We start from the raw sequence: 26329 nt of genomic DNA on the forward strand, positions 1-26329 counted from the left end.
AGTTGGTTTGGACTCAATGGCACATAACAACTACATATATCCAATAGTCAATGAAAAACCAGAAAAGAGGCAATGTAGTATACAGCCTTCTCATTTCTCTTATATTTTTCTCTATTTAATGTCCAAGTGAGTGTTATAATGAGTGTACAAAAGAGAAAAAGCCATTGGAATTTTCCCTGGAATCGCCTTAGCGTTTCAAACTTACAGTTTGGCATGATTGTATGCTGGCTGTGTCCTTAGTGAGGCTGATGGCAGAGACCATCAAGTTGGCTCCACCTCTTGGTGACCTTTTATGTTTCAGTGAAATGTTGCTCAGTCCTGTCCCATCTTAATTATTGTTGGTATATATAATTTCATTGCTTTGGCTATTGTGTTAATCTACCTTATTGAGAGATTTTTTTTCACAAAAAAAACTTAGTGAAACTATCAACACTTTCCATCAGGGCTCAGACAGTTCATTTTAAGTGAGTGCATAGGTATTATTTTATATGTTCTTATCAATAATGTAATAAGATAAAGATCATATCTGATTTACTCTTTAATTGGCTTTTTCAGGAATAGGTGTTGATTTTACTTCTTTGTTTTGTATGGTAATGTTCTAGATGGCTTTTATGATTTCTTAATGTTTTTCACATGATTCTCTTGAGTGTTTCAAGTGAATGATCCTGTCATCTACAAATATTGATCTTTTTTGCCCCTTCTTTGTTGTTGTTGTTATGTGCCGTCGAGTCGTTTGCGACTCATAGCCACCCTATGCACAACAGCCCTAAACCCTGCTCTATCCTGCGCCAACCGCACCGCCTCCGACACACCCATCCCGATTACCCCAGTCACCGAATCACTCCATCTCACAGAGGGTCTTCCCCTCCTGCGCTGTCCCTCCACCCTCCCAAGCATGATGTCCCTCTCCAAGGACCCGTCCCTCCTGGCAACATGTCCAAAGTATGTCAGACGAAGCCCCAGAATCCTTGCCTCCAAGGAGTAGCTTGGTTTAATCCTCTCCAAGATGAATCTGTTTGTTTTCCTGGCAGTCCATGGTACATTCAGTACCCTTCTCCAGCACCACAGCTCAAAAGCATCCACTCTCCTTCTGTCCTCCCTAGTCATTGTCCAACTCTCTGATGCATAACAAGCGATTGTAAATACCATGGCCTGTATCAGGCGCACCTTAGTCTCCAGAGACACTGTTGCTTTTGAGTACTTTAGAGAGGTCCCTAACAGCAGACTTTCCCATTGTGATACGCTTTTTGATTTCCTGACTGCTGGTGCCAAGAGTGTTGACTGTGGAGCCGAGCAAACTGAAGCTGTGAACAATCTCAGTCTCTTCGCCATCCATCCTGACGCTGCCAATTGGTCCAGTGGTGAGAATCTTTGTCTTCTTGACATTGAGCCTCAGTCCATACTGAAGGCTGCAGTCCTTGACTCTTCGCAGCAAGTGCATGAGGTTCTCCTCAGTTTCAGCAAGCAGGGTTGTGTCATCTGCATAATGCAGATTGTTAATAGATCTTCCACCAATCCTGATGCCACAATTCTCCTCATAGAGCCCAGCCTCTCGGATAATCTGCTCTGCATACATGTTGAAAAGGTATGGAGACAGGATGCGTCCCTGGCGTATACCCTTCCCAATTTTGAACCATGCAGTGTTAACCTGCTCTGTTCTGACGACTGCCTCTTGGTCCAAGTATAGGTTTTGCATTAACACAATTAAATGTTCTGGGATTCCCATTCTTCTCAGAGTCAGCCACAGTTTGTTATGATCCACACAGTCAAATGCCTTTGCATAATCAATGAAACACAGATAGACATTCTTCTGGTATTCTCTGCTTTCAGCCAAGATCCATCTAACAGCAGCAACAATATCCCTAGTACCACGACCCCTTCTAAACCCAGCCTGGACTTCCTGCCAGTTCTCTGCTGATGTGCTGTTCTAATCGTTTTTGGATAATCTTCAGTAGACTCTTGCTTGCATGTGAAATCAATGACACTGTTCTGTAGTTTCCACACTCAGTTGGGTCACCTTTCTTTGGAATGGAAACAAATATAGATCTCTTCCAGTCAGTTGGCCAAGTGGTTGTTCTCCAGATTTTTTGGCACAACTTGGTGAGCACATCCAGGGCAACATCTGTTATCTGAAATACTTCAATTGGTATACCATCTATTCCTGGGGCCTTATTTTTTGCTATTTCCTTCAAAGCAGCTTGAACTTCTTCCTTCATCACCATAGGCTCTTGCTCATATGTTATTTCTTTAAATTCCTCTGTATCTGCCAATTCCTTTCTATATAATTACTCAGTATATTCCTTCCATCTTCTTTTAATACTTCCTGGATCATTTAATATTCTGCCCGAAGCATCCTTGATTACAGCAACTCTAGGTTTGAATTTGTTCTTCAGTTCCTTGAGCTTAAGAAATGCTGAGCGAGTTCGGCCCTTTTGATTTTCTGACTCTAGCTCCTCGCACATTTCATTGTAGTATTTTGCTTTGTCATTCTGAGCAGCCTTTTGGAATCTTCTGTTCAGCTCTTTAGTATCTTGAATTCTTCCTTGTGCTTTGGCTTCTCTACGCTCCAGTGCAATCTTCAGAGTTTCTTCTGACATCCATTTTGGTCTTTTCTTCCTCTTCTGTCTTTGTAATGACCGTTTGCACTCTTCCTGGATGATACCTTTGACCCTTCTTTAGTATTTATTATTTTCATTTTACTCTTTTGCCTAATCAAACAGGTCAGTACTTCCAGAAGAGAGTCAAGTAGTATCATAATGAATAGGCCTGTTCGTGGGGTGCTCTGGTGGCCTACCAGATAGGGAGCTGCAGTGCCAACAGAAGCAGGCAGTTGAAATTCACCATTTGCCCAACAGGAGTAAGGTCCCATGCAATTTACAGCATCCAGAAACTCATGGAGGATCAGCTATACATCGATTCTGACTTGTTGGCAATTAATTTTTTAATAAGTTATTTTTTCCCCTCTGACTTAAAAGACTATCCTTTCATTACACCACTAAGGCATGGCTGACTTTCACTTAAGGAAACTTGGTGGTGCAGTGGTCAAAGCTAATCAGAAGATGTGAGATAATCTTCTTCCATAAAGATTTTCAGACTGTTTAAACCTGAGGGCAGTTATAATCTATCCTACAAGGCCAGTCCAATGGATTTGCCTCTAGTTTTAGCTACACAACAACAATAACAATGCAAAGTATAGCTCTGTGGGCTTAAAATAACTTGATCTGATGTTGCACTTTATTAAATCTTTTAAGACAATTAAATGTGAGGGGTTTTTTTTCTTCTTTTGATATATGATAATGAATTGTGTTTGTAGGTTTTCCAGTAAATCAGCCTTGCATTCCTAGAATGACTCCCACTTGGCCATGGTTTATTATTCTTTCAATGTACTGTACATGATAGAATTTAGTCCCCTTTTCCCTGTAATAGCATACCTTTGAATATGCTATGTTACATGACAAAAGAATTTTATAGATTCAATCAAAGTTACTGGCCAATTGATCTTAAAATAGGGAAGTTATCCTGGATTACCTAGCTGAGCACAGTGCAATAATATTCGCTCTTAAAAGAAGAGAGCTTTTTCCTGACTGAGGATGGAAGAAGTCAGAGAGATTACAAGCCTGAGATGGATATGGCACACCGTAACTGGCCCAAAGATGGAGGGGCCATATGGAAAGTGTGAGAAAGAAAGGCATTCTTCCAACAACCAGAGGTCTTGGGAAAAGGTCACAAACCCTGGATGCAGAGCCATGCAAGGCTTTGATCTTAGGCTCTTGTTGCCACCCAGTCCAAAATGACTTGTCGGTGACCCTCCGGTAGGCTTTCAGAGGCTGAAATTCAAAGAAGAAGATTTCCCATCTTTCTCCTTTGGAGTCACTGATGGATTTGAACTGCCAGGGAGGCATCACTGTTGGGTTAGTGGCACTAATTCTTAAGGGCAGGGCCAACCAGAGGAGAATCTTGGTCTATTGCACTGTGGTCTCCAGAAATTGTGAGTTCATAAAGGTGTAGGATAATGAGCAACAAAGTTTATGGAAGCCACAAATAAACATGCTGTTGGATTACATGTGCTAAATTTTTTTTTTTACTAATACGCATATAACACTATCGGTTTGAATTTTCCCTCTGTGTGTGTGTGTTTAATCAGACTTTTAATATTAGCAATACAATAATGTCATATTTTCTCCAAACTTAGAATTGCTTTAAAATTTCAATAGTACTTCTCCCTTGGAGTTAGACTTTTGGATAAGAGCTAACCTATTATGGTTGATTTTGCTCATGGTTTATGGTCAATTTTAACTTCTTTTTCTGTGTATGTAATTGGTCTTTTCCTAGAAATTCATCCCTTTCTTTTTTTAAATTTTTTTAAATTTTATTATTTTTGTGTGAGTGTAGCGTCAAATCAGATCTGACTGGTTGGTACAGGAGGAGATTGTCCCTCCTTCCCCGGCAGAGCATCTGGTGGATTTGAACCGTGAGCCTCTGGGATTGTAGTTGCAGCTCCTTGCCACTAGGCCACCAGAGCTCCCCTGAAATTCATCCCTTTCAACTGTGCCTTTAATTTTTAACCTAATTTTAAAATCTTGATTTACTTTTTTTAAAAAAATTCTTGTACATCCATGATATTTCTTCCTTATTGTTGTTAGTTTTTTGTGTTGCGTTTGCTTCCTTTTAGGGGATTAGTTTAGCCTAGAAGCTTGTCTTTTTCACCAATAAGTGACTTGGATTTTTAATCTACTGTTTTCCATCCATTCATTAGTTTCTGCTACTCTTTACTAATGCTTTTTCATGTGTCTGGCTAATTTTATTCTTTTTCTCAAATTATTAATTTAAAAATGCATACACAACCAGGAGAGGATAACATTGATTAATTCTCTAAAGATTAAGTCTCTGTGTGCATAAAATCCTTTTTTCAACAGGGTGAAAGGAATACCTACTGGCTGGGAATAAATATCTAGCAATGCCATCTCAGACAAAGGTTTTATAATGAAGTTTATAGAATACCACAGGGCCTCCACAAGAAAAAGACTAATAACATAATTACAAAATGGGCAATGACATGGAAAGACTTTTGCAGAGGAAGAAATTCAGATAGTCAACAGACACATGAATAAATGCTCCAAATCATTGGCAGTAAGAGAGATGCAAATCAAAACCACAATGAGATACCATCTCACCCAGTAGCAGTGGCAAAGTTTGTCAGGACAGCAAGTAATAAATGTTGGAGAGGATGTGGTGAGATAGGAATTCTCATACACTTTTTAAAAATTTTTTTTTATTTTGTAATTTTAACAAAAGTTTATAGAAATGTTAGATTTTCATTCACTCATTGTTGCACATTTTACCCCCTCTTCTTCCCTTCCTTCCTCCCTAAGCTGACTTTTTTTCCCCACTAGTTTATCTACAAAATTCTAATACAAATTCAAACAAATTATTTCCATTTCCCTCACCCCCTCCACTCATCAAATTGTACAATCCAATGATTAATCCCCTCTTCCCTCTGTACATCCACATCCGTCTGCTTCTAGCCTCTCCTGCCCATCCTGGATCTTTATACTCCTTCTACAATAATGGTCTTATACAATATTTATCCTTGTGGGACTGGGTTAGTTCACTCAGCATAATGCTCTCCAGTCCCTCCCAAGTTAGGTAATAATTTACAAAGTTATTGCTCCTGCATGCTGCATAGTATTCCATTGGAGTGCTGTATAGTATTTCATTGTGTGAATGTACCATAATTTCTCAATCCATTCATATGTGGTTAGACATTTGGACTGTTTCCATGTTATTGTGATGGTGAACATTGGTATACAAGTCTCAGTTTGTGCCTCAGTTCTCATATTCTCAGGATATATTCTAAGTAGTGGAATAGCTGGGTCATATGGAATTTCTATGCTCAGCTTTTTGAGGAAGCGCCAAACTGACTTCCAGAGTGATTGCACCATTCTCATACACTTTAGATAAGATTGTAAAATGATACAACAACTCTGGAAGACTGCTTGGCATTTTCCTCAAAATACTGAACATAGTAAGAAAGATAAGAGGGGGAGACAGAACAGGAGATGAGAGGAGATAATGTCTTTAAAAAAGTGCTGAAGAAAGCATGCATAGTTTCAATTGGATGCAGACGGTTAGCACTTAAGATTTCAGGAAAGTTCACCATGACTGAGAGATCAGTAAGAAGCTCACCACAACCACCGAGCCCATTGAGAAGCTCCACCTGCAGTGCCTGATCAGGAACTCCATGGGCATCAAGGGACTGGGCAGAGTGTTTCGGATTATGGATAATAACAAAAAACTAACCCTTGGCTTCAAAGGATTTATAAAAGGATTAAATTATTGTACTGTGCTTTTGAGCTTTGGTGCTGGAGAAGAGTGTTGAGGGTACCATGGACTGCTAAGAAAACAAACAGATTCATCCTGGAGAGGGTTAAACCGGGCTGCTCCTTGCGTTCTGAGGCTTCTTCTGACATACTTTGGTCATGTTGTAAAGAGAGAGCGGTCCTTGGAGAAGGACATCATGCTTGGGAGGGTGGAGGGACAATGCAGGGGGGAAGACCCTCTATGAGGTGGATTGATTTGGTGACTGGGGTAATCGGGATGAGTGTGTCGGAGACAATGAGATTGTCACAGGACAGAGCAGAGCTTAAAGCTGCTGTACATAGGGTCGCTATGAGTGTAAGCGACTTGATGGCACATAACAACAACAACAACAACTGTGGAACGCAGAGGAACTCTTCAAGAGATTCACTAAAGATGGAAATTGAACCATAGACTTCAATGAGGTTCTTCTCACATTTAGACCTCCGATGTCCAGAGACCCAAAAGTGGTAGTTATGCAAGTCTTTAGAACATTAGACAAGACTGGGGATGATGTTACAAAACTTGAAGATTTTCGTGGAGAGTATAATGCCATGCAAAGTACCAAAATGGAGAATGGTCACAGGAGCAAGTGCTCAGGAAATTTCTGGACAACTTTGACTCACATTATGACAAAGATGAACTGGTGACCTCCCAGGACTTTATGAACTATTGTGCAGGAGTGAGCACTTCCATTGACACCCATGTGTATTTCATCATCATGGTAAGAACCATCTGGAAGCTCTAAACGTATGACCTGGGGTACCAGGGTCCTGGGCCCAACTTCGTGGCTCCAAATGATTGAATGTCAGCCCAGAAAGGTTTTCTTCCACATCAAAGCGCATCTCATCTTCCATGGCTAGAAACAAAGGCAGACAGTAACAAAACTATTTGGTTAATGGTGAACTCAACTTAACTCTGAAACAAACACCAAAATAAAAACACTCATTACTATAGTCAGAAACTACTCATAACTCAGCCTCCATTGGGTTTCTGAGGCTGTAAATCTCATTGGAGGAGATGGTTTCTCTTTCTTCCACAAACTGCTGGTATATTCAAACTGCCTAAAATAGGAATCCAATAAAAGAACACAACTTCACACACACACACACACACACACGTCAACATAGAAATTCCAAATGACCCAGCTATTCCACTACTAGGAATATACCTTGAGGAACATAGAACTAAGACATAAATGGAGATTTATACACCTATGTGAATAGCTATGTTATTCACAATCGCAAGAACATGGAAACAGCTCAAAAGTCCATCAACAAACAAATGAATTGAGAAATTGTGGTGTATTCACACAGTGGGAAACTAAGCAGCACTCAGGAACAAAGATTTTGAAAAATACTATATAGCATGGGAGAGGCTTAGAAGCATTATGCTGAGTGAATGAATTTAGTCTCATAAAGACAAACACTGCATTATTTTTAAAATAAATACCATTATTTTTAAAACAAAAGGATAACTAGTAGAATGTGTCTAAAAGTTCAAAGGGGAAGGAGGAGGGTGAAGAGGGGACAGGACAGAAATCACTGGGTCGCAGAGTTTGATGGGCAGAAGAGGGGGGGTGAAAGAAAATTCAGAAGTGTTTTAAAATGCATAATTAACTTATTTTCTGTATTTCTTTTTGATACTAAAAATTTTTAAGACACTGAGATGGCTTTACAATCTGAGCTGTACTTCAGGTTTGTGTATAGTGTTTTCATTATTTATTTATTCTATTTAGATTATTAAAGGAGCTGTAGTTAATTTTTTTCATTTAAGAGTTGCTTAGGAGAATTTTAAAATTTCCAGGTAGTTGACATTTTGCTACTTTTGTTTCAACTTTGGTTATTAATTTTTTTTTATTCTAGAGTATGTTGTTGTTGCTGTGTACTATAGAGCCTGAAAACCGACCCATAGGTGACCCTGCAGCAGGTTTTCAGAGACAGTTAATCACATGGTGGGAGAATGCCCATCCTTCACCCACAGAGCAGCTGGTGGCCTTGAACCATATGCCTTTCTAATTACAGCACTGTTTCTTGCCACTAGGCCACCCGAGCTCCCCATTCTATAGAGAATGTATTTAATTATAGCCTCTACCCTTTTGGAGTATAATAGTCAAGATTTATTTTATGAATAATTGTTTGATGTTTTATTGACATTTGGAATGTGTATTTTTATTTTAGAATGGAACAATTAAGTATTGTTAGTTGTTGTTATGTGCCATCGAGTCGTTTCCGACTCATAGCATTAGTTATGTAAAAATTAATTTTATATTGTAGACTCCATGTGCTCTTAGGAGGATCCAGTCCTTGGAAAAGGTAGAGAATCTGTGAAAGGAAGGCTGTTGATGAGGTAAACTGACACAGTAAATGCAACACTGGGCTGGAAATCATCTTCCCTCAGAATTTTGAATCTCAGAGGTGCTGTTATCCATAAGTACACATATTTTTATCTGATTTCCTGGTTTTACTACAGGAAAATGACATGTTTTATACTGATTTATCTATTTTGATTTGTCGTTCATGTGAATGAACTATAACTTTGAGTCACTTTCTCAACTCTGTGTGGTATTCTTTAGCCTAAAGATTCTGTATTTATATCTTCACTAGAAAATTGCCATAAGTTGAAACTGGCTCATAGCTGACCCTCCATTGGATTTCCAGGACTGTAAACCACACAAGAGGAGACGACCATCTTTCTCCCTCAGAGCATTTGGTGGATTGGAGCACAAGTGAGGCCCCACCTTCGGTTAGCACCTGTGGGCTGTGCCAAGGGAGGTCCCCTAACTTTTGATACCTACTCAAGTGAAGGAGGGGCATTGGTTTCACTAGATAGAGCAAAGGAAGGATGCCAGGGCTTAATTTCTTGGTAAGAAACTGTGCTGTCATCCCTAAGGCACGAGGTTCGAATCCACCAGCTGCTTCATAGGAGGATCCCTACCTCTAAAAACCTGCTGGAGGGTCAGCTATGGGTCAGTTCCTGCTTGATGGTACACAACAACAACAAATTTCAACCAATCTTTGTTTTAGTCTCTGTTCCACGAGTAGTAATTGACTGAGCCTTTTGAGGATTTTGTGGTGAAGATTGGGTTGAATTTGGCTTTCCAAGGTCACCATAGCTGGTTGCCACTGGCCCCTCTGCTTTCGAGTATCCTTCCTCCATCCACCTCATCCCCAATTTTCCCCCTTTTCTCTTGTTCTCTTTGACCTTGTGGATGGAATTATGTGATTTTATTTTTCTGTAAGTTTCTTAGTCCAGCGTCCCAGATGATCTGTTCTGCATACAGATTGGAAAGGTATGGAGACAGAATACACCCCTGGCAGACCACCTTCCCAATTTTGAACGATGCAGTGTCTCCTTGCTCTGTTCTGATGACTATATCATAGTCCAAGTATAGGTTTCACTTAAGCACAATCAAATGTTCTGGAATTCCCATTCTTCTCAGAGTCAGCCACAGCTTGCTGTGATGCTCACAATCAAAAGCCTTTGCACAGTCAATGAAGCACAGATAGACTTTCCTCTGGTGTGCTCTGCTTTCTACCAAGATCCATCCAACATTAGCTATAATATCCCTAGAACCATAACCTCTTCTAAACCTAGCCTTTATTTTATTATTTTTGTGTGCGTGTACCGTCAAATCAGATCTGACTGGTACAGGAAGAGATTGTCCCTCCTTCCCCGGCAGAGCATCTGGTGGATTAGAACTGTGCACCTCTGGGATTGTAGTTGCAGCTTCTTGCCACCAGGCCACCAGAGCTCCCCTAAACCTAGCCTTTACATCTGGCAGTTCTCTGTTGATGTATTGCTTCAGTCGTTTTTGGATCATTTTCAGGAGACTCTTGCTTGCATGTGATATTCATGATATTGTTGATAATTTCTGCATTCTGTTGGGTCACCTTTCTTTGGAATGAGAACAAATATAGATCTCTTCCAGTCAGTTGGCCAGCTGCCTGTCCTCCAGATTTCCTGGCACAACTTAGTGAGCACATCCAGGGCAGCTTCTGTTTGTTGAAATATGTCAGTTGGTATACTGTCACCTCCTGGAGCCTTGTTTTTTGCCAATTCTTTCAGAGCAACTTGAACTTCCTCCTTCATCACCACAGGTTCTTACTCATATGTTATTTCATGAAATTCTTCTATGTCAGCCAATTCCTTCTGGCACACTGACTCTGTATACTCCTTCCATCTTCTTTTAATGCTTCTTGGATCATTTAATGCTCTACAGGCAGGCTGGGCTGTACGAGGAGGAATGTGGTGTCAGGATTGGTGGAAGAGTCATCAACAATCTGCATTATGCAGATGACACAGCCCTGCTTACTGAAGCTGAAGAGGACCTGAAGTACTTGCTGTAGAATGTCAAGGATTGCAGTCTTCAATATGGATTGAAACTCAGCATCAAGAAAACAAAGATTCTCACCATTGGGCCAATAGGCAGCATCAGTATGGATGGTGAAGAGCTTGAGATAGTTAACAGTTTTCATTTGCTTGGCTCCATAGTCAACACTCTTGGTGCCAGCAGCCAGGAAAGCAAGAATTGCATTGGGAAAGTCAGCTCTCAGGAACCTCTCCAGAGTATTGATGAGCAATGACATCAGGCTGGAGACTAAGGTACACCTGATTTGGGCTAGTCTTCAAAATTGCATGCTATGCATTGGAGAATTGGACAGTGACTAGAGATGATAGAGAATTGATGCCTTTGAGCTGTGGTGCTGGAAAAGAGTGTTGAATATACCATGGACTGCTAGGAAAACAAACAGGTTTGTCCTGGAGAGGGTGAAGCTGAGCTGCTCCTTGGAGGAGAGGATTCTGAAGCTTCATCTGACATACTTTGGGCATGTTGTAAGGAGGGACCAGTCCTTGGAGAGAGACATCATGTTTGGGAGAGTGGAGGTACAGCACAGGAGAAGAAGACCCTCAATGAGATGGATCAATTCAGTGATTGGGGTAGTGGGAGTAGGAGTGTCGGAGACAGTGAGATTGGCACAGGATGGAGCAGAGTTTAGGGCTCTTGTGCTTAGGGTCACGATGAGTTGCAAGTGACTCGAAGGCGCATAACAACAACAAGGTTTTTAGAAGAAACTAAATTTGATGTGTTTCAATATGCTGTTCTTACCTGGTGGTCAGCCAGATAGTCTGAAAGTCTTTGTTGCATTTGCATATCTTTTATTTTTGCCTTCAGCCAGTTTCCTTATACTTTATTGCCACTGAAAACCCACTGCCAGGTCAACTATAAACTGGTTCCAACTCAATAGTACCTAAAAACAACAATAATAAAACTGTGATAAATCAGCACAAACTTGATGGCTTAAAGCACTACAGATTTCTTTTCTTGCAGTTCCATAGGTCAGAATTCAGATATTAATCTCACTGGACCAAAATCAGGGTGTCTGAAGAGTTGCATTCTTCTAGAGGTTCTAAGGGAGAATTTGTTTTCTTCCTTTTCCAGCTTTTTTAAGCTACCCACTTTCTTAGTCATGGCTCCATTCTCTGTCTGCAAAGTCAGCAATGTTGTAACTCTCTGAACTCCTGTAGTCACGTTCCCTCTGACCACAGCTAAGAAAGCTCTTTAGATTTTAAGAACTCATGTGCTTAGTTTAGGCTCACACAGATAACATGAGATAATCATCTCAAATAAAGGTCCTTCACTTAATCACATCTACAGTGTTCCATTTGCTACATGGAGTAATGTATTCACAAATTCCAAGGACTAGGAGGAAGATAGGTGTGAGAGACCATCTTTCTGTGTCTCACAGTTAGATTTTCCTCAACTCTGTTTTAATTATATGCATAGAGTTGGGTAAGGAAAGCTTATTCTTGGGGACAGGAACCTCTTTTTATTTCCAGGGCAGCAGGAATCTTAATCTGCCTTTGCTACCCATATTGTCTGTGAAATTCTAGGAACTCTAATACATGAGGTTTTCTGGCTGATACAAGTAGTTTGTACTTAACTACTCACTAAAAGATTTGTGATTTGAGCCCACCGAATGGTACCAAATATGCCAAGAGCTGGAGTTGGAGAACAAGAAAAGAAGAAACCTCTTGGAATTTATAAAGTTGAAAGAGCTGAAAAACCAATCAAGCCTCAAGTTACAATACTGAGAGACTGATTCTAGGGGCAAAATCTTAGACACTCTAGGAAGCATCAAAGATGGAAGGAATATGCAGTCACCTTACCAAAAAGAATTAGTCAACACTGAAATAGTTCAGGAAGTACCATAGAACAAAAACCAATGGTAATGAAGGGGAAAGTTCAAGCTGCACTAAAAGCATTGGCAAAAAATAAGACCCTAGGAATAGATGGGATACTGAGCTTCAGGTAACAGATACAGCCGTGGGTGTCCTCACCAGTGTATGAAAAGAAATTTGGAGGACAGCTGTTTGGATGATTGATTGGAAGAGATCTATATTTGTTAATGTTCCCAGGAAAGGTGATCCAACAGAATGTGGAAATTATTGAACAATATCATTAATATCACATGCAAGCAAAATAGTGCTAAGTATTGATTCAGTGACTGGGGTAATGGGAGTAAGTGTGTTAGAGATAATAAGATTGGCACAGGATAGAGTAGGGTTTAGAGCTGTTGTACATAGGGTCACTATGAGTTTCAGGTGACTTGACAGCACATAACAACAACAAAAACAGCTAGAACAATGCATTGACATAGAACTGCCAGAAGTTCAAACTGAGTTTAGAAGAGGTCGTGGCACCATCATTGCTGATGTCAGATAGATATCTTGGCTGAAAGCAGAGAAAACCAGAAGGATGTCTGTTTATGCTTTATTGACTATGCAAAGGCATTTGATTGTGTGGATCATAACAAACTATAGCTAAGATTGACAAGGATGGGAATCCCAGGACATTTAATTATGCTCATATGAAACCTATTACCTAGACCACGAAGCTGTTCAAACAGAGCAAGGGGACACTGCATAGCTCAAAATCAGGAAAGGTGTGCGTCAGAGCTGTATTCTTTCTCTAAACCTGTTCAATCTGTATGCTGAGCAAATGGTTTAAAAAGCTGGAATCTATTAAGAAGAACATGGTATCAGGATCAGAGGAAAACATCAACAGCCTGTATTATGAAGATGACATAACTTTGCTTTCTGAAAGTGCTTGCTGCAGAAGATCAAAGAATATAGCCTTCAATATGGATTGCATCTCAACATCAAAACAAAAATCTTCACAACTGAATCTATAAGCAACATCATGATAGATGGAGACAAAATGGAAATTTTCAATTATTTAATCTTACTTGGATCCACAGTCAACATCCTTGGTACCTGCAGTCAGGAGATCAGAAGATATATCGTACTGGGCCAGTCTACTGTCAGAGATCTTTCCAAATTACTGAGGAGCAATAACATCATCTTGAAGACTAAGGTGCTCTTGATTCTGTCCATGGTCTTTCCCATCACTTGTTATACATTTGAGAGCTGACTAAGGATGACAGAAGAACTGATCCCTTTGAACTGTACTATTGGAGAAGAGTACTGAATATTCCATGGACTACCAAAAGAACAAACATATGTCTTGGAAAGAGGACTGTCAGAGTGTTCATTAGAGGCAAGGGTGGCGAAGCTGTCTCCATACTTTGAGCATGTTGCTAGGAAGAGGGTATCTCAGGGAGAGGGACATCATGCTTGGAAAGATGAAGGATCAGTGAAAGAACAAGACCCTCAACAAGCTGGATTGACACAGTGATGCAGCAATGGGCTCAAGTGTGTCAGAGATGATGAGGATGGCTCAGCACAGGACAAGGTTCAGACCTATTGTCCATTGTCCATAGAGCTGTTAGGAGTCATTCTTTACTTAACAGCACTTAACAACAACAGTAGTGCTAAGGAAGAAAAGTCCTGGCTGTCTTCTTCCATAAAGATCACAGCCAGGAAAATCCTGGAGAGATTACTCACATTGTGTAACACAGAGGGTCACCATGAGCAGGAGTTTATTCAAAGCAGTGGGGTATAAATAATGCAACGAGGCTAAGTTTCATCATTTATGCTCTTATAATATAACAGACTTCAGTGTCCACTTCTGTGTAAACTCTTGATATACTGGAAATGGAAGACACCAAGAAAAAAAAAAAAAAGTCCAATACATACCGTCTCTTAAAAGAAAGCAAAGTTTAACAGGACAGCAAGTAATAAATGTTGGAGAGGATGTGGAGAGATCGGAACTCTTATACACTGTTGGTGGGATTGTAAAATGGTACAGCCTCTCTGGAAGGCAGTTTGACATTTCCTCAGAAAGCTGAACATAGAAATTCCATATAACCCAGCTATTCCACTACTTGGAATATACCCTGAGAGAATGAGAACTGAGTCACAAAAGGGATTTGTACACAAATGTTTATAGCAGCGTTATTCACCATTGCAAGAATAGGGAAACAGCCCAGATGTCCAGCCACTAATGAATGAGTTAACAAAATATGGTACATTCACACAGTGTAATACTGTGCAGCACTCAATGAATGTGTAAATTACTACCTAACATGGGAGGGATTGGAGAAGATTATGCTGAGTGAACTAACTCAGTCCCATAAAGACATTAATATGGAATGAGTATGAAGGTCCAAGGATGGAGGAGGGGGGAGCAGTGGGGTGAGGATGGGTGAGGGGTGAAGGTTTGTTAATGATAGGATCGTACAATTTGATGGGTGGAGGGAGGGGGTGTGTGAAGGAAATAGGAAAGATCCAGTGTGGAAAACAATGTATACGAACTTTGTAAATAAACCAGTATTGGGTGGGGAGGAGAAAAAGAAAAGAAAGCACAGTGGGTCCACTCAGGGCAGCATTTCTCCCAGGGTGGTGCCTGAGTCCTGATTGTGCACCGGTGGTTTGAGATTAATACTTACACGCCAGAAAAAAACAAGAGACTAAGAGGTTTAAAAAAAAAAAAAAAAAGAAAGAAAGCATAGTGGGATGGCGGGGTGCTTATTTACATGATTAGAAGAGAAAAATCTAGTGCTGGGTTTTTGAACCTTGAGGGGAAAAAATGATTGCTTTACTTGTCAACTTCTTGCACTATGCCAGCATTACAGACTAGCGTGGGTGAGAACTCAGCCTTTATTGAAATTCATACAGGAAAGAATATTCAAGGAGCTCTTTAATTTAATGCAGGCTTGTAAGCAAATACTCTTCATTCACCATGGACTAAAAACCCATTCCTAAAGATTTAGTAAATAATGCCCATTTAATTTATTTGACCCTGGGTATAGGACAGGCAGGAGGAAGGCGTTTATTTACATTGTAGGTTACTGTCTAATAGTCCTTCATGTTTTCCTCCCACCATTGAGAGTGTATTTGCCTCCTCCTTTCTCATTTCTTCTATTCCTCCCACCTCAGCTTTCAATTAAACATTTTTATGATTAACCTGGAAAGTAACTTGAGCCATAGCCTTCAAGTCCACATATAGGCTGAGAGAGAAAGAAATATTCCAAAACAAACCCACCTAGCACTAGAATGAACATCAGGGCTGTAATTCTGGTCTGGATGTGATGCCAATTATAAAACATTCTAGCTGTGGTGTTGCTGTTTTTGACATCAGGAGGAAATCGTGACAGAATTACAGCCTAGAAATCAATCTGGGAATATGATACAGAAATCTATAATTCAGATATGAAAACAATCTACAAAGACTCCTTTTTCAGGAGAGTTTGATGAAATGAAATTAAAATAAATTTACATATATATCAATTTTATTATTAAAATATATTCACAGCAGTAAATAGAGTTATTGGGGAGAAGGTAAGCTACTCTGTGTATTAGACACAAAATAGACCTCTTTGGCTTATCAGAAAGCAAAGTTATTGTCTCCTTGTCAAGTATAAATCTCTTCTTAGAGCTAATAAATGGATAGTGTTCAAATGCAATGTTTTGTCTGACTCCTACCTCATAAACCCATGGCACATAATACTAAATTATATTCCACTGAGCAGTATCCATCTCTTGATTCCAGCATCATACAGTGAGGGAAACAAACCAAGTAATTGATGTGTTGAAAAGAAAGAGAAAAAGTTATTTGAGAACAAATAAAATGGGCTATAAAGTTTGTTAAAACAAAATCATAATAATAAAAAAAAATAAGGAAGAAGAACAAAGAAAGAACTATCCAAGGCTACATCTAGAAATCTACCCTCTGCCTGGCTGTAAAATAATTCATTTCAGGCTGCAAGTTTGTAGCATGGTGTTTTCTTTCAAAATTAATGTTTACTGTAGAGAAGGGAGTATGGGATTCTGATTGATGCTGGGAAGTTTGTAGTGTATCAGACAGAAGTGATTTTTTTGCATCTTTCTGCTCAGTGCTGCAAGATGGGGGTGAGAAGAGCCATCACCTTGAGCCACTTCCCCCTGCTGGCTAGCGTCAGGGCAGGCCAAGGTGTTGGTCATGTTGAAGTGCACAGGTCCAGGGTCAGGGATCCTGCTGCATCAAAAATCTTCCCAAAAAAGAGAGTACAAGAAGGATCCTGGATGTGCCTGGCAATAAAATCCAGCAGAGAGATAGCAAAATATTATTAATGTTGTTTACTTAGTAATATCTCTCTTTCTCTATTACACTGGATTGAGTGCTAAAATTCAAGAAATCATCAAAGAATGATATTTTAGACTAGCTCATTTTTCTGTTAGGTGATGTTGTTGTTGTGGTGGTGGTGGTTGTTGTTGTTGTTAAGTACCGTCAAGTCGTAGGCAACTCAGCAACCCTGTGAACGAAAGACCTGAGCACTACTGTTCATAGGGTTTCCGGAGGCAAGCCGTTTTTTGTTTTGTTTTTTGCGAGGGAAAACACATTCAATTTTTATTCTTAAAAATATGAATCAAAATTGCAAAGGCATATTTATAGTCACTTCTGAATGAGAGGGTCATTTTGGAATGTCACAAGAACGCATAGTCAGATGGAAATCTAGTTAAACTGCAGTTACTCATCAGGTTGCATGCATTCCTGCATTTTCTCAATCATTTCTTCCTTGTATTTGCCTTTCTCTTTTCCAGCTTGCCGAGATTTGGCTTTTTTTCCGATCTTTATCCAGTTTCAGCCTGGTGATGACCACTTTGCGTGGGTGAATGCCCACATGCACAGTGGTACCCTTAGCCTTCTCACACTGCACTCTTTCGATGTAGATGACATGCTTCTTTCTGTACACCTGGGCTACCTGGCCAATCTGCTGACCTTTGTAATGTCCTCGCACCACCTGGACCTCGTCATCCTTGTGGATGGGCATGGAGTGCACGTTGTACTTCTGCCGCAGCTCCTTGCACAGAGGGGAGGACATGATCTTCCTGCGCACATGCGAGGGGGCATTGTAGTGGCATTTGCAGTTCTTGCTGCAGTCCAAGGTAACGAAAGGTCTGAACTTCATGGTGACAGCCCTCCAACAGCATGCGCAAGCGGCAAGCCATTTCTTACAAGCTTGTTTTAATCGGGAAGCTCCACCAAACACTGTTCACCATTATCGCATTTGGCACATCAGTGTCACAGTGCTTAGTGTCACAGTGTTTAGCGTCACAGCAACCACAAGTCTTGTGTAAATTAGAGAAGACTATTTTAGATTCCTTTGAGAGTATGGTGAATTTGGGGTTTGCATTTGTGTGGAGTTGTTTTTGTTTTCAAATAAGACACTTGTAATGAGTCCCAGTGCAGAAGACTTTGGTTGTTCCTGGAAAGCAGTGACAGCCCCTTCTCATTGCATTTGGCTCCCAGTTGGTACTTGGTTTATTGTTGTTGTTGGCTTTTAATAAATAGATGTTCACACACAGCCGTTTCTTCCAGGGAGGTGGGAAGCCGAGCCTCTTAGGGGACGGCGAGGGGCTGCAAGTTCAAATTCCACCTCAGTGTGAGCTTGGAAATTCCACACCCAAACAGGGTACAGGCCTGACCTGTCCAGTGAAGTGAGCCAGGAAGTTTTTCTGGTTCCCTGGAGTTGACAAATAAATTCTGGTCACTCTGCTGTGCAGTCCTGCTGGTCCCAGTTTGAGACCAGCCCAGAATATCCCCTCAGGCTCCTTCCGGTCCTGATAAGGATTCCTTTCTCTATCTTCCTTTCTTCTTTCTTCTTTGCCTTTGCCACCCTTCCATTCTTTTCTTATTCTCTGACTCTGTTCTGAAGCAATCATACATGGTTCCTTGTAATATCCTATGAGTACATTTTTTCCTTTTCACTTCCCTGACCTCTTCCCTTAGTGGTAATGAGTCACACTGTGAACCCAAAGGCACATGGTTCAAATCCTCCAGCTGCTCTGCAGAAGAATGAGCAATCTTCTCCCTTGTGATTCACTGTTCTGAAAACTCGCTGGAGGGTCAACTAGGAGTTAGTTCTGACTCACTGGTACATAACAATAACAACAATCCTCCAGCCCCTCCTTGCTGATCACTTTTTAATTAGTAATAATTAGAACATAAGGAAGAATGATTCTAATGCCTGATATTTGTGAAGTGCTAAGTATGTACATGCTTTGCATCTCATTTCACCACTTCAGTCAAACTCAAAGTGACTTCTGCCTTGTTGGCCTCAACACATCGTGGTAGACCCTCCATTGGGTTTCGAGGCTGTGACAGGGAGATTGCCCAACTTTCTCCCTCAGAGTCTTTGGTAGGTTCGAACCAGCAGAGAGGTGCGGCCTTTAGGTTAGCAGTCCGACTCCCTGCAGATTGTGCCACCAGAGCTGCCCAGTTCTTTCTGTAGTCCTGTGAAATTGGTTTGTTCAGGGAAAGAACACCTGAGCTTGGCTGCATCCCTTGTCCCAAGCTTTGCCCTGAATCGGAGGAGCTAGCTCTGTGCTCTGAATCACTGCGTCATCTCCTGAACGTGAAGCAAGGAGTCCTAGCAGCACTGGGCTGCTAACCCACAAGCCATGGCTTGAAGCCAGGTGTCCACTCAGAGAAAGATGAGGCAGTCTGCTTCGATAAAGATCCATGCCTTGGGAACCTATGGGACAGTTCTCTGCTGCCCTTTAAGGTTCAGTGAGTCAGAATCGACATGGCAGTGTTGCGTTTTTTAGATGACGTGGCTAGCAGTTGTTTAGTTTACCAGCTAGCACCATGAGAGAGCTACTTAACCTTGGTGTTTTTATCTGTCAGAGGGGATCATGATTTCTACTCTCTTAACTCACGACACCACCACTCCAGGGAATAAAGAGAACATGTGTATGTGATTTAAATTGGAAACTGTGCAAGCCAGGAACTACAGCTGACTCCAGATACATTTCCCTACAGCTCCTTGTGTTATGGCAAACTCTTACTAAAAAATATAGAATCGTTGGGCTTTGTCTGTTCTCTTAATCTCACGTAATAAATTTTACTCTTACGCTCTCTGAAATACATATTGTTACAGTTTTACTTACACATTAAGAGGTGTGGAAATATAAGGTGCACCTGATCCCAGTCATTGTCTTCACAGTTACTTCCTATGTGTTAGAAAACTGGATAATGACTAGGGATGATAAAAGGAGAATTGATGCCTTTGAGCTGTGATGCTGGAGAAGAGTATTGAATATACCATGGACTGTCAGGAGAACAAACAGGTTTGTCCTGGAGGGGATGAAACCAGGCTGCTCCTTGGAGGCAAGGATTCTGAAGCTACATTTGACATACTTTGTACACTTTGCAAGGAGGGACCAGTCCTTGGAGAGGGACATCAATCTTGGGAGGATGCAGGGACAGCACAAGAGAGGAAGACCCTCAATGAGATGAACTGACTCAGTAACTGGGGTAATGGGAATAGGTGTGTCAGAGACAATAAGGTTGGCTCAGGATAGTGCAGTGCTCAGAGCCCGTTGTACAGAGGGTCACTATGAGTCACAAGCTACTCGACTGCACATAACAACCACCCATGGGGTTTTAGATTCCTGCCCAACAAAAAGATATTAAGTTGGTAAATATTCTGAAGGTTAGCCTTCAAAGAGTATTAGCTGACGCGTGGTTCAAATCCACCAGATGCTCAACTGGAGGAGGAGCAATCTCCTCCTGTGCCGACTGGGTCGGATTCAACGGCACGCAACAAGTAAAAAGAAATAAATAAAAAGTATTAGCCGTATCTCTTTGTAATGGATTGGCACGAACAATTTATTGCCATTTAAATACTATTTCTTCTGTGGTAGCAATATATTTCCTCTTATCTGTAGAAGACATTTCCATGACTTCTGCCAGTGTAGATAGGGAAAGTCCCTTATTTGCCTGGTAGCACTTAGAGAATGACAAAGACAAAGTTGCACTTTTGTCTAAGACCCTGTGGAGTTACACACATTGGAAAGTATCCAGGGGAAATAGCACTGATAATTATTTACTAATTGCTGGTTTGACTTCTTGATTTAAGCTCTGATAACTTTTAAACAATGAAAAATTGTTTAAAGTGAAAAGTGAAAATCAAAGTGAAGATGGGAATGACTGTTTCCATTCAGTTTAAATGTCAGAGCTCTCTTCATCTGAAAAATTTTTAAAATTGTTATTTCTTAGTTCACATGATGCCTTCTCTCTTGAAGGCAATGCAATGAAACCCTTGGGTAATGATTTTGCTATTTCTAATTTGTTCCAAAGTGAGAGAGACGCTGTCACTTCATTGGAGGACAGTAGTAGGCCCAAAGAAAAATTAAAATGCAAAATAGAGTGGCTGTCTTCTCTCTCTCTCTCATCACTTGGTCCTTCCAGGAAACTCTCATATTTCTGCAGCTGATCCTTATGTGGATTAGGGATAATAAACAGCCCATTAATGGAGGCCTGAACTAGAAAATGGAGTTGGAATCAGCAGTAAAATTCAGTGGCTGACGAAGGTTAATAACTCCATTACTGCAGCTCTGTGCCTGAGCCGCCCGACGAGTGGGGTGTTAGCCTTATCTTACTCCTCATTAATTGAGCTAATAGAACCCGAGTGACCCTGCCTTGCTGCTATCATCCGAGAGTTTACCAGACATGGACTGGAATACATATCATTGGCTGGCTACTCCATAGGTGCCTCTTATTTTGGGGAGAAAGATCTTTCTAAAAGATGAGTTAGCCACAAGACCCCTTCTAACAGTAGCCATGCAGCTGCCTATGAAGAATCCCCAAATCATTCTGGTTTTGTTACATGAGAGAGAATGCAGCCAGGGCATGTGATTTCCATTTGTACCACTAAGCAGGGGTCCATTTGAGTTTGGGGACTTTAGGTTCAAGAGGGACATCTTTGAAGGAAGTGGCAGTTATTAAACAAATGATCTAAGGTCAAAGGTGACAGAGTGCATTATATTTTGAGGGTGGAGTAGGGCAGAGGTATTACCTCATCTGTTCTTAGCTCCTCTATTTCACCTTTGGATATTTGGCAGCTCTCATTTGTACCCATCCATCTCAACCCCACCCCCATAGTCTCCTGACCCCGCACTGCATGTTTCTAACAATCTTGCTTTGCTGTTTACTATCTAAAGAGTATGGGTAGCACTACTCAATCCTCTTCGGCCTCAGTTTCCTTAACTGTTTTCTGGAATATATTTGTGGTGGGGTAATATGCATGGGTAGGATTTATGTGCTGAAAAATGCTCTACACAAACAAGATCATGTTATGGGCAGAAACTTCACTGTTTCCTGTTGCATGGTGGGTTCTGTGACTTGGGAGAACATCTTAGGTCTGTAATCAGACTATTAGCTTCTTGGAACTGGCTCTCACTTGGGCAGTGTCGTGGATTAAATGTATTTCCCCCTCCCAATGAAGGGTGTATAATGAGGTAATGTGGAAATTATGTAATAATCTCCTGTTGTTGTTATGTGCCATCAAGTCACCTGTGCCTGAACCCTGACCTGTCCTGAGCCAGTCTCACTCACCCCGACACACCTACCCCCATTGCCCCAGTTACTGTATCAATCCATCACATCCAGGGTCTTCTTTTCCTGTGCTGTCCCTTTACCCTTCCAAGAATGATGTCCTTCTTATGCTCAAGACTCTTCTCCAGCACAACTCAAAGGCATCAATACTTCTTCTGTCATCCTTAGTCATTATCCAGCTCTCTGATGCATAGCAAGTAATTACAAAGACCGTGGTCTGGATCAGGCATATCTTAGGCTCTAGACTGACATTGTTGCTTCCCAGTACTCTGGAAAGGGCCCTGACAGTAGGTACCTAATGCAATTTGTCTTTTGATTTTCTGACTGTTGGTGTCAAGAGTGTTCATTGTAGAGCCAAGCAAACTGTAACTGTTAACAACCTCAACCTCTTCTCCATCCATCATCATGCTGCCAACTGGCCCCGTGATAAGAATCTTGAACACTAATGCATGAAGACCAGATGAGCTGTGGAAAGACATCAAGAATATCATCCACGAAAAATGCCAAAGGCCATTACAAAGGCAGAAGAAGAAAATACCAAAATGGATGCCAGAAGAGACTCTAGATATTGCACAAGAGTACCAAGAAGCCAAAGCAAAGGGAAGAAGTAAAAAAAAGTTAAGGAGCTGAGTAAAAGATTTCAGAGGGCAGAACTGGAAGACAAAGCAAATTATACTAATGGAATGTGCGAAGAACTGGAGTCCAAAAATCTTAAGGACCGTACTTGCTTGGCATTTCTTCTTTTTTTTTATACTGATTTATTGAAAAAGTTCAAATACATTGTTTTTCACAAAAGATTCTTCCCATTTCCTTCACACACTCCCAACCATCAAATTGTGCAACCCTATGATTAACACCCCAGCCCCTGCCCATCCTCACCCCTTGGCTTCTACCCTCCACCCCTTGGATTCCCACACTCATTCTTTTTTTTTTTTTTTTTGTGTGTGTGTGTGTGAGTGTACCATCAAATCAGATCTGACTGGTACAGGAGGAGATTGCCCCTCCTTCCCCAGCAGAGCATCTGGTGGATTCGAACCATTTGCCTCTGGGATTGTAGTTGCAGCTCCTTGCCACTAGGCCACCAGAGCTCCCAAAATTTTTATTATTTTTGTGTGAGTGTACCTTCAAATCAGATCTAACTTGTACAGGAGGAGATTGTCCCTCCTTACCCGGCAGAACATCTGGTGGATTCGAACCGTGCGCCTCTGAGATTGTAGTTGCAGCTCCTTGTCCCACACTCATTCTATAATAATAGTTTTATACAGGATTTGTCCTTGTGGGACTAAATTAGTTCATTTAGCATAATGATCTCCAGTCCCTCCCAAGTTAGGTAGTAATTTACAAAATCATTGCTCCTGTGTGCTGCATAGTATTCCATTGTATAAATATACCACAATGTCTCAATCCGTTAATTTGTGGTTGGACATCTGGGCTGGTTCCATGTTCTTGTGATGGTGAATAATGCTGATATGAACATTGGTGTACAAGTCTCTATTTGAGCCTCAGTTCTCATTTTCTTGGGATATATTCCATCGCTTGGCATTTCTTAAGCTGAAGAAACTGAAGAACAAATTCAAGTCTCAAGTTGCAATACCTAAGGACACTATGGGTAGAATATTGAATGATCCAGGAAGTATTAAAAGAAGATAGAAGACAGCAAGTAATAAATGTTGGAGAGGATGTGGGGAGATCTAAACTCTTATACACTGTTGGTGGGATTGTAAAATAGTACAACCACTCTGTAAGGCAGTTTGACATTTCCTCAGAAAGCTGAACAGAGAAATTCCATATGACCCAGCTATTCCATTGCTTGGAATATACTCCAAGAAAATAAGAACTGAGGCACTGAGGCTTGTACACCAATTGTCCTAGCAGTGTTATTCACCATCACAAGAACATGGAAACAACCCAGATGTCCAACCACAATAGAATGGATTGAGAAATTATGGTACATTTACACAGTGAGATACTACGCAACATGCAGAAGTAATAATTCTGTAAATCACTACCTAACTTGGGAAGGACCGAAGATCATTACGCTGAGTGAGCTTAGTCCCATAAGGACAAATACTATATAAACCTATTATTATAGTATTAGGATCCAAAGTGGGGAGGGTGGAAGCAGAGGGATGAGGATGGGTGAGGGGTGGAGGGTGGTTAATTATATGGTTGCCCAATTTGATGGGTGGAGGGGACTTGAAGGAAATCTGAAAGATCTAGTGTGAAAAACAATATGTTCAAATTTTGTAAATAAACTGGCATTTTTTAAAAAAGAAGAGGAAGAAGATGGAAGACGTTTACAGAGTCATTGTACCAAAAAGAATTGGCTGACACAGAATAATTTCAAGAAACAACATATGAGCAAGAGGCAACAGTGTTGAAAGAGAAAAGTTCAGGCTGCTCTGAAGAACTATGCATAAAAAAAGCCCCAGGAATTGATGGCGTACCAATTGACATGTTTCAACAAACAGAGGCTGTGCTCTGTGTGTGCTCACCAGTTTGCACCAAGAAATCTGGAGGGCAACCACCTGGCCAACTGACTGGAAGAGATCCATATTTATTCCAATAATCTCCTATGATTGGGTAAGTCAAGTAGTTGTAAAAGGAGGGATACAATACCCTGACTACCCTCATAGCCCTGGTGTCATATAAGAGGAGTGTCCCAAGGTATGTCTCAAACATCTTTATCTCACAAGAGATAAAGGGAGAGAAAAGTCAACAGAGAGGGAGAACTTCAGTATCACCAAGGCTAGAGAGCAGGGTGCAGAGGTCATCCTTTGGCCATAAGTTCCTATGCTAAGAAACTCCTAGAACCAGAAAACACAGAGAGAGAAAGCCTTCCCTTGGAGTCTGCATCTTGAATTTGGGCTTCTAGCCTCCTGGACTGTCAGAGAATAAATTTCTGTTTGTTAAAGCCAGTTTTGTGGCATGTCTGTTGCAGCAGCACCTGATAGCTACGACAGGCAGATTATTAGCTGTGCGTCAGTTTCTCAACTAACTAAGGACATAGTTCTTGTGGCATCTGGTGGGAAAACTCAGTGAGATGCAGAAAACATTTTGCATAATGCCCTGTAAAACTTGGGCTTTCATGTATGAGAATGACATGTATTAATATATTAGGAATTCTGTGTCTTGGTAGAGGTCTGATCACTTCTGAAAGGTAAGGTCAGATCAGTAAGGTAATTTCTTATTCTTCTGGTGTCATGTGGGGCAGGAAAATGGTTCTATAAATAAATAGGGACAAAGTTAAACTTTGGTCCAAGGCCCGACCAAGCTTTTCACATTGTTGTTATATGCCATTGAGTCACCTGCAGCCCATAGCGACTGTACAACAGCTCTGAATCCTGCCTTATTCTGAGCCGGTCTCACTAATTCCGACACACCAACTTTCATTGCCCCAGTTACTATATCAATCCATCTCATCTGAGGTCTTCCTCTCCTGTGCTGTTCTTCCACACTTCTGAGCATGATGTCCTTCTCCAAGGACTCGTCTCTCTTGATCATGTACCCAAAGTATGTGAGACGGAGCTTCAGAATCCTAGCCTCTGAGGAGAAACTTGGTTTCACACTCTCCAAGACAGACCGATTTGTTTTCTTGATAGTCCATGGTGTATTCAAGACTCTTCTCCAGCACCACAATTCAAAGGCATCAATTCTTCTTCTGTCATCTTTAGGCATTGTCCAGCTCTCTGATGCATAGCAAGTAATTGCCAAGACCATGGCCTGGATCAGGTGTGCCTTAGTCTCTAGACTGACATTTTTGCTTGTCATTACTCTGGAGAGATCTCTGACAACAGATTTTTCCAGTGTGATTCACCTTTTGATTTCCTGACTGCTGGTGCCAAGAGTGTTGATTGAGGAGCTGAGCAAGCTGTAATTGTTAACAACCTCAAATCTCTTCTCCATCTATAATTGTAATGCCAACTGACCCAGTGGTGAGAATCTTTGTTTTATTAATGTTGAGCTTCAATCCATATTGAAGACTAGAGTCTTTGACCATTGGCAGCATTGGGAAATATTAATGCGGAAAGTCTCGTGAATAGATAGAAGTCATTTAAACCATTTTTAAAAAATATACACCTTAATTTCCTCTATTCTGTCCTATGTGGATGGCTTGGGAAGGAGCTGCCTTGTCCTCATTCAACATTTTTTGCTTTTCTGTGGTCAAAGTACACATCCAAAGACCCT

At 40.9% G+C, this 26329-nt stretch overlaps 1 protein-coding gene and 1 pseudogene across 1 annotated transcript in view; both read left to right on the forward strand.

Moving 5' to 3' along the window:
- Positions 1 to 26329, forward strand: part of AK8 (adenylate kinase 8) — a 254354-nt gene that overhangs the window by 165798 nt on the left and 62227 nt on the right. The window lies entirely within an intron of this gene.
- LOC102849255 lies at positions 6101 to 7105 on the forward strand (annotated as a pseudogene).

The sequence above is a fragment of the Elephantulus edwardii genome, unplaced genomic scaffold, assembly GCF_000299155.1.
Source record: "Elephantulus edwardii isolate Elephantulus edwardi_28Jun2011 unplaced genomic scaffold, EleEdw1.0 scaffold00141, whole genome shotgun sequence".
Lineage (NCBI taxonomy): Eukaryota > Metazoa > Chordata > Mammalia > Macroscelidea > Macroscelididae > Elephantulus > Elephantulus edwardii.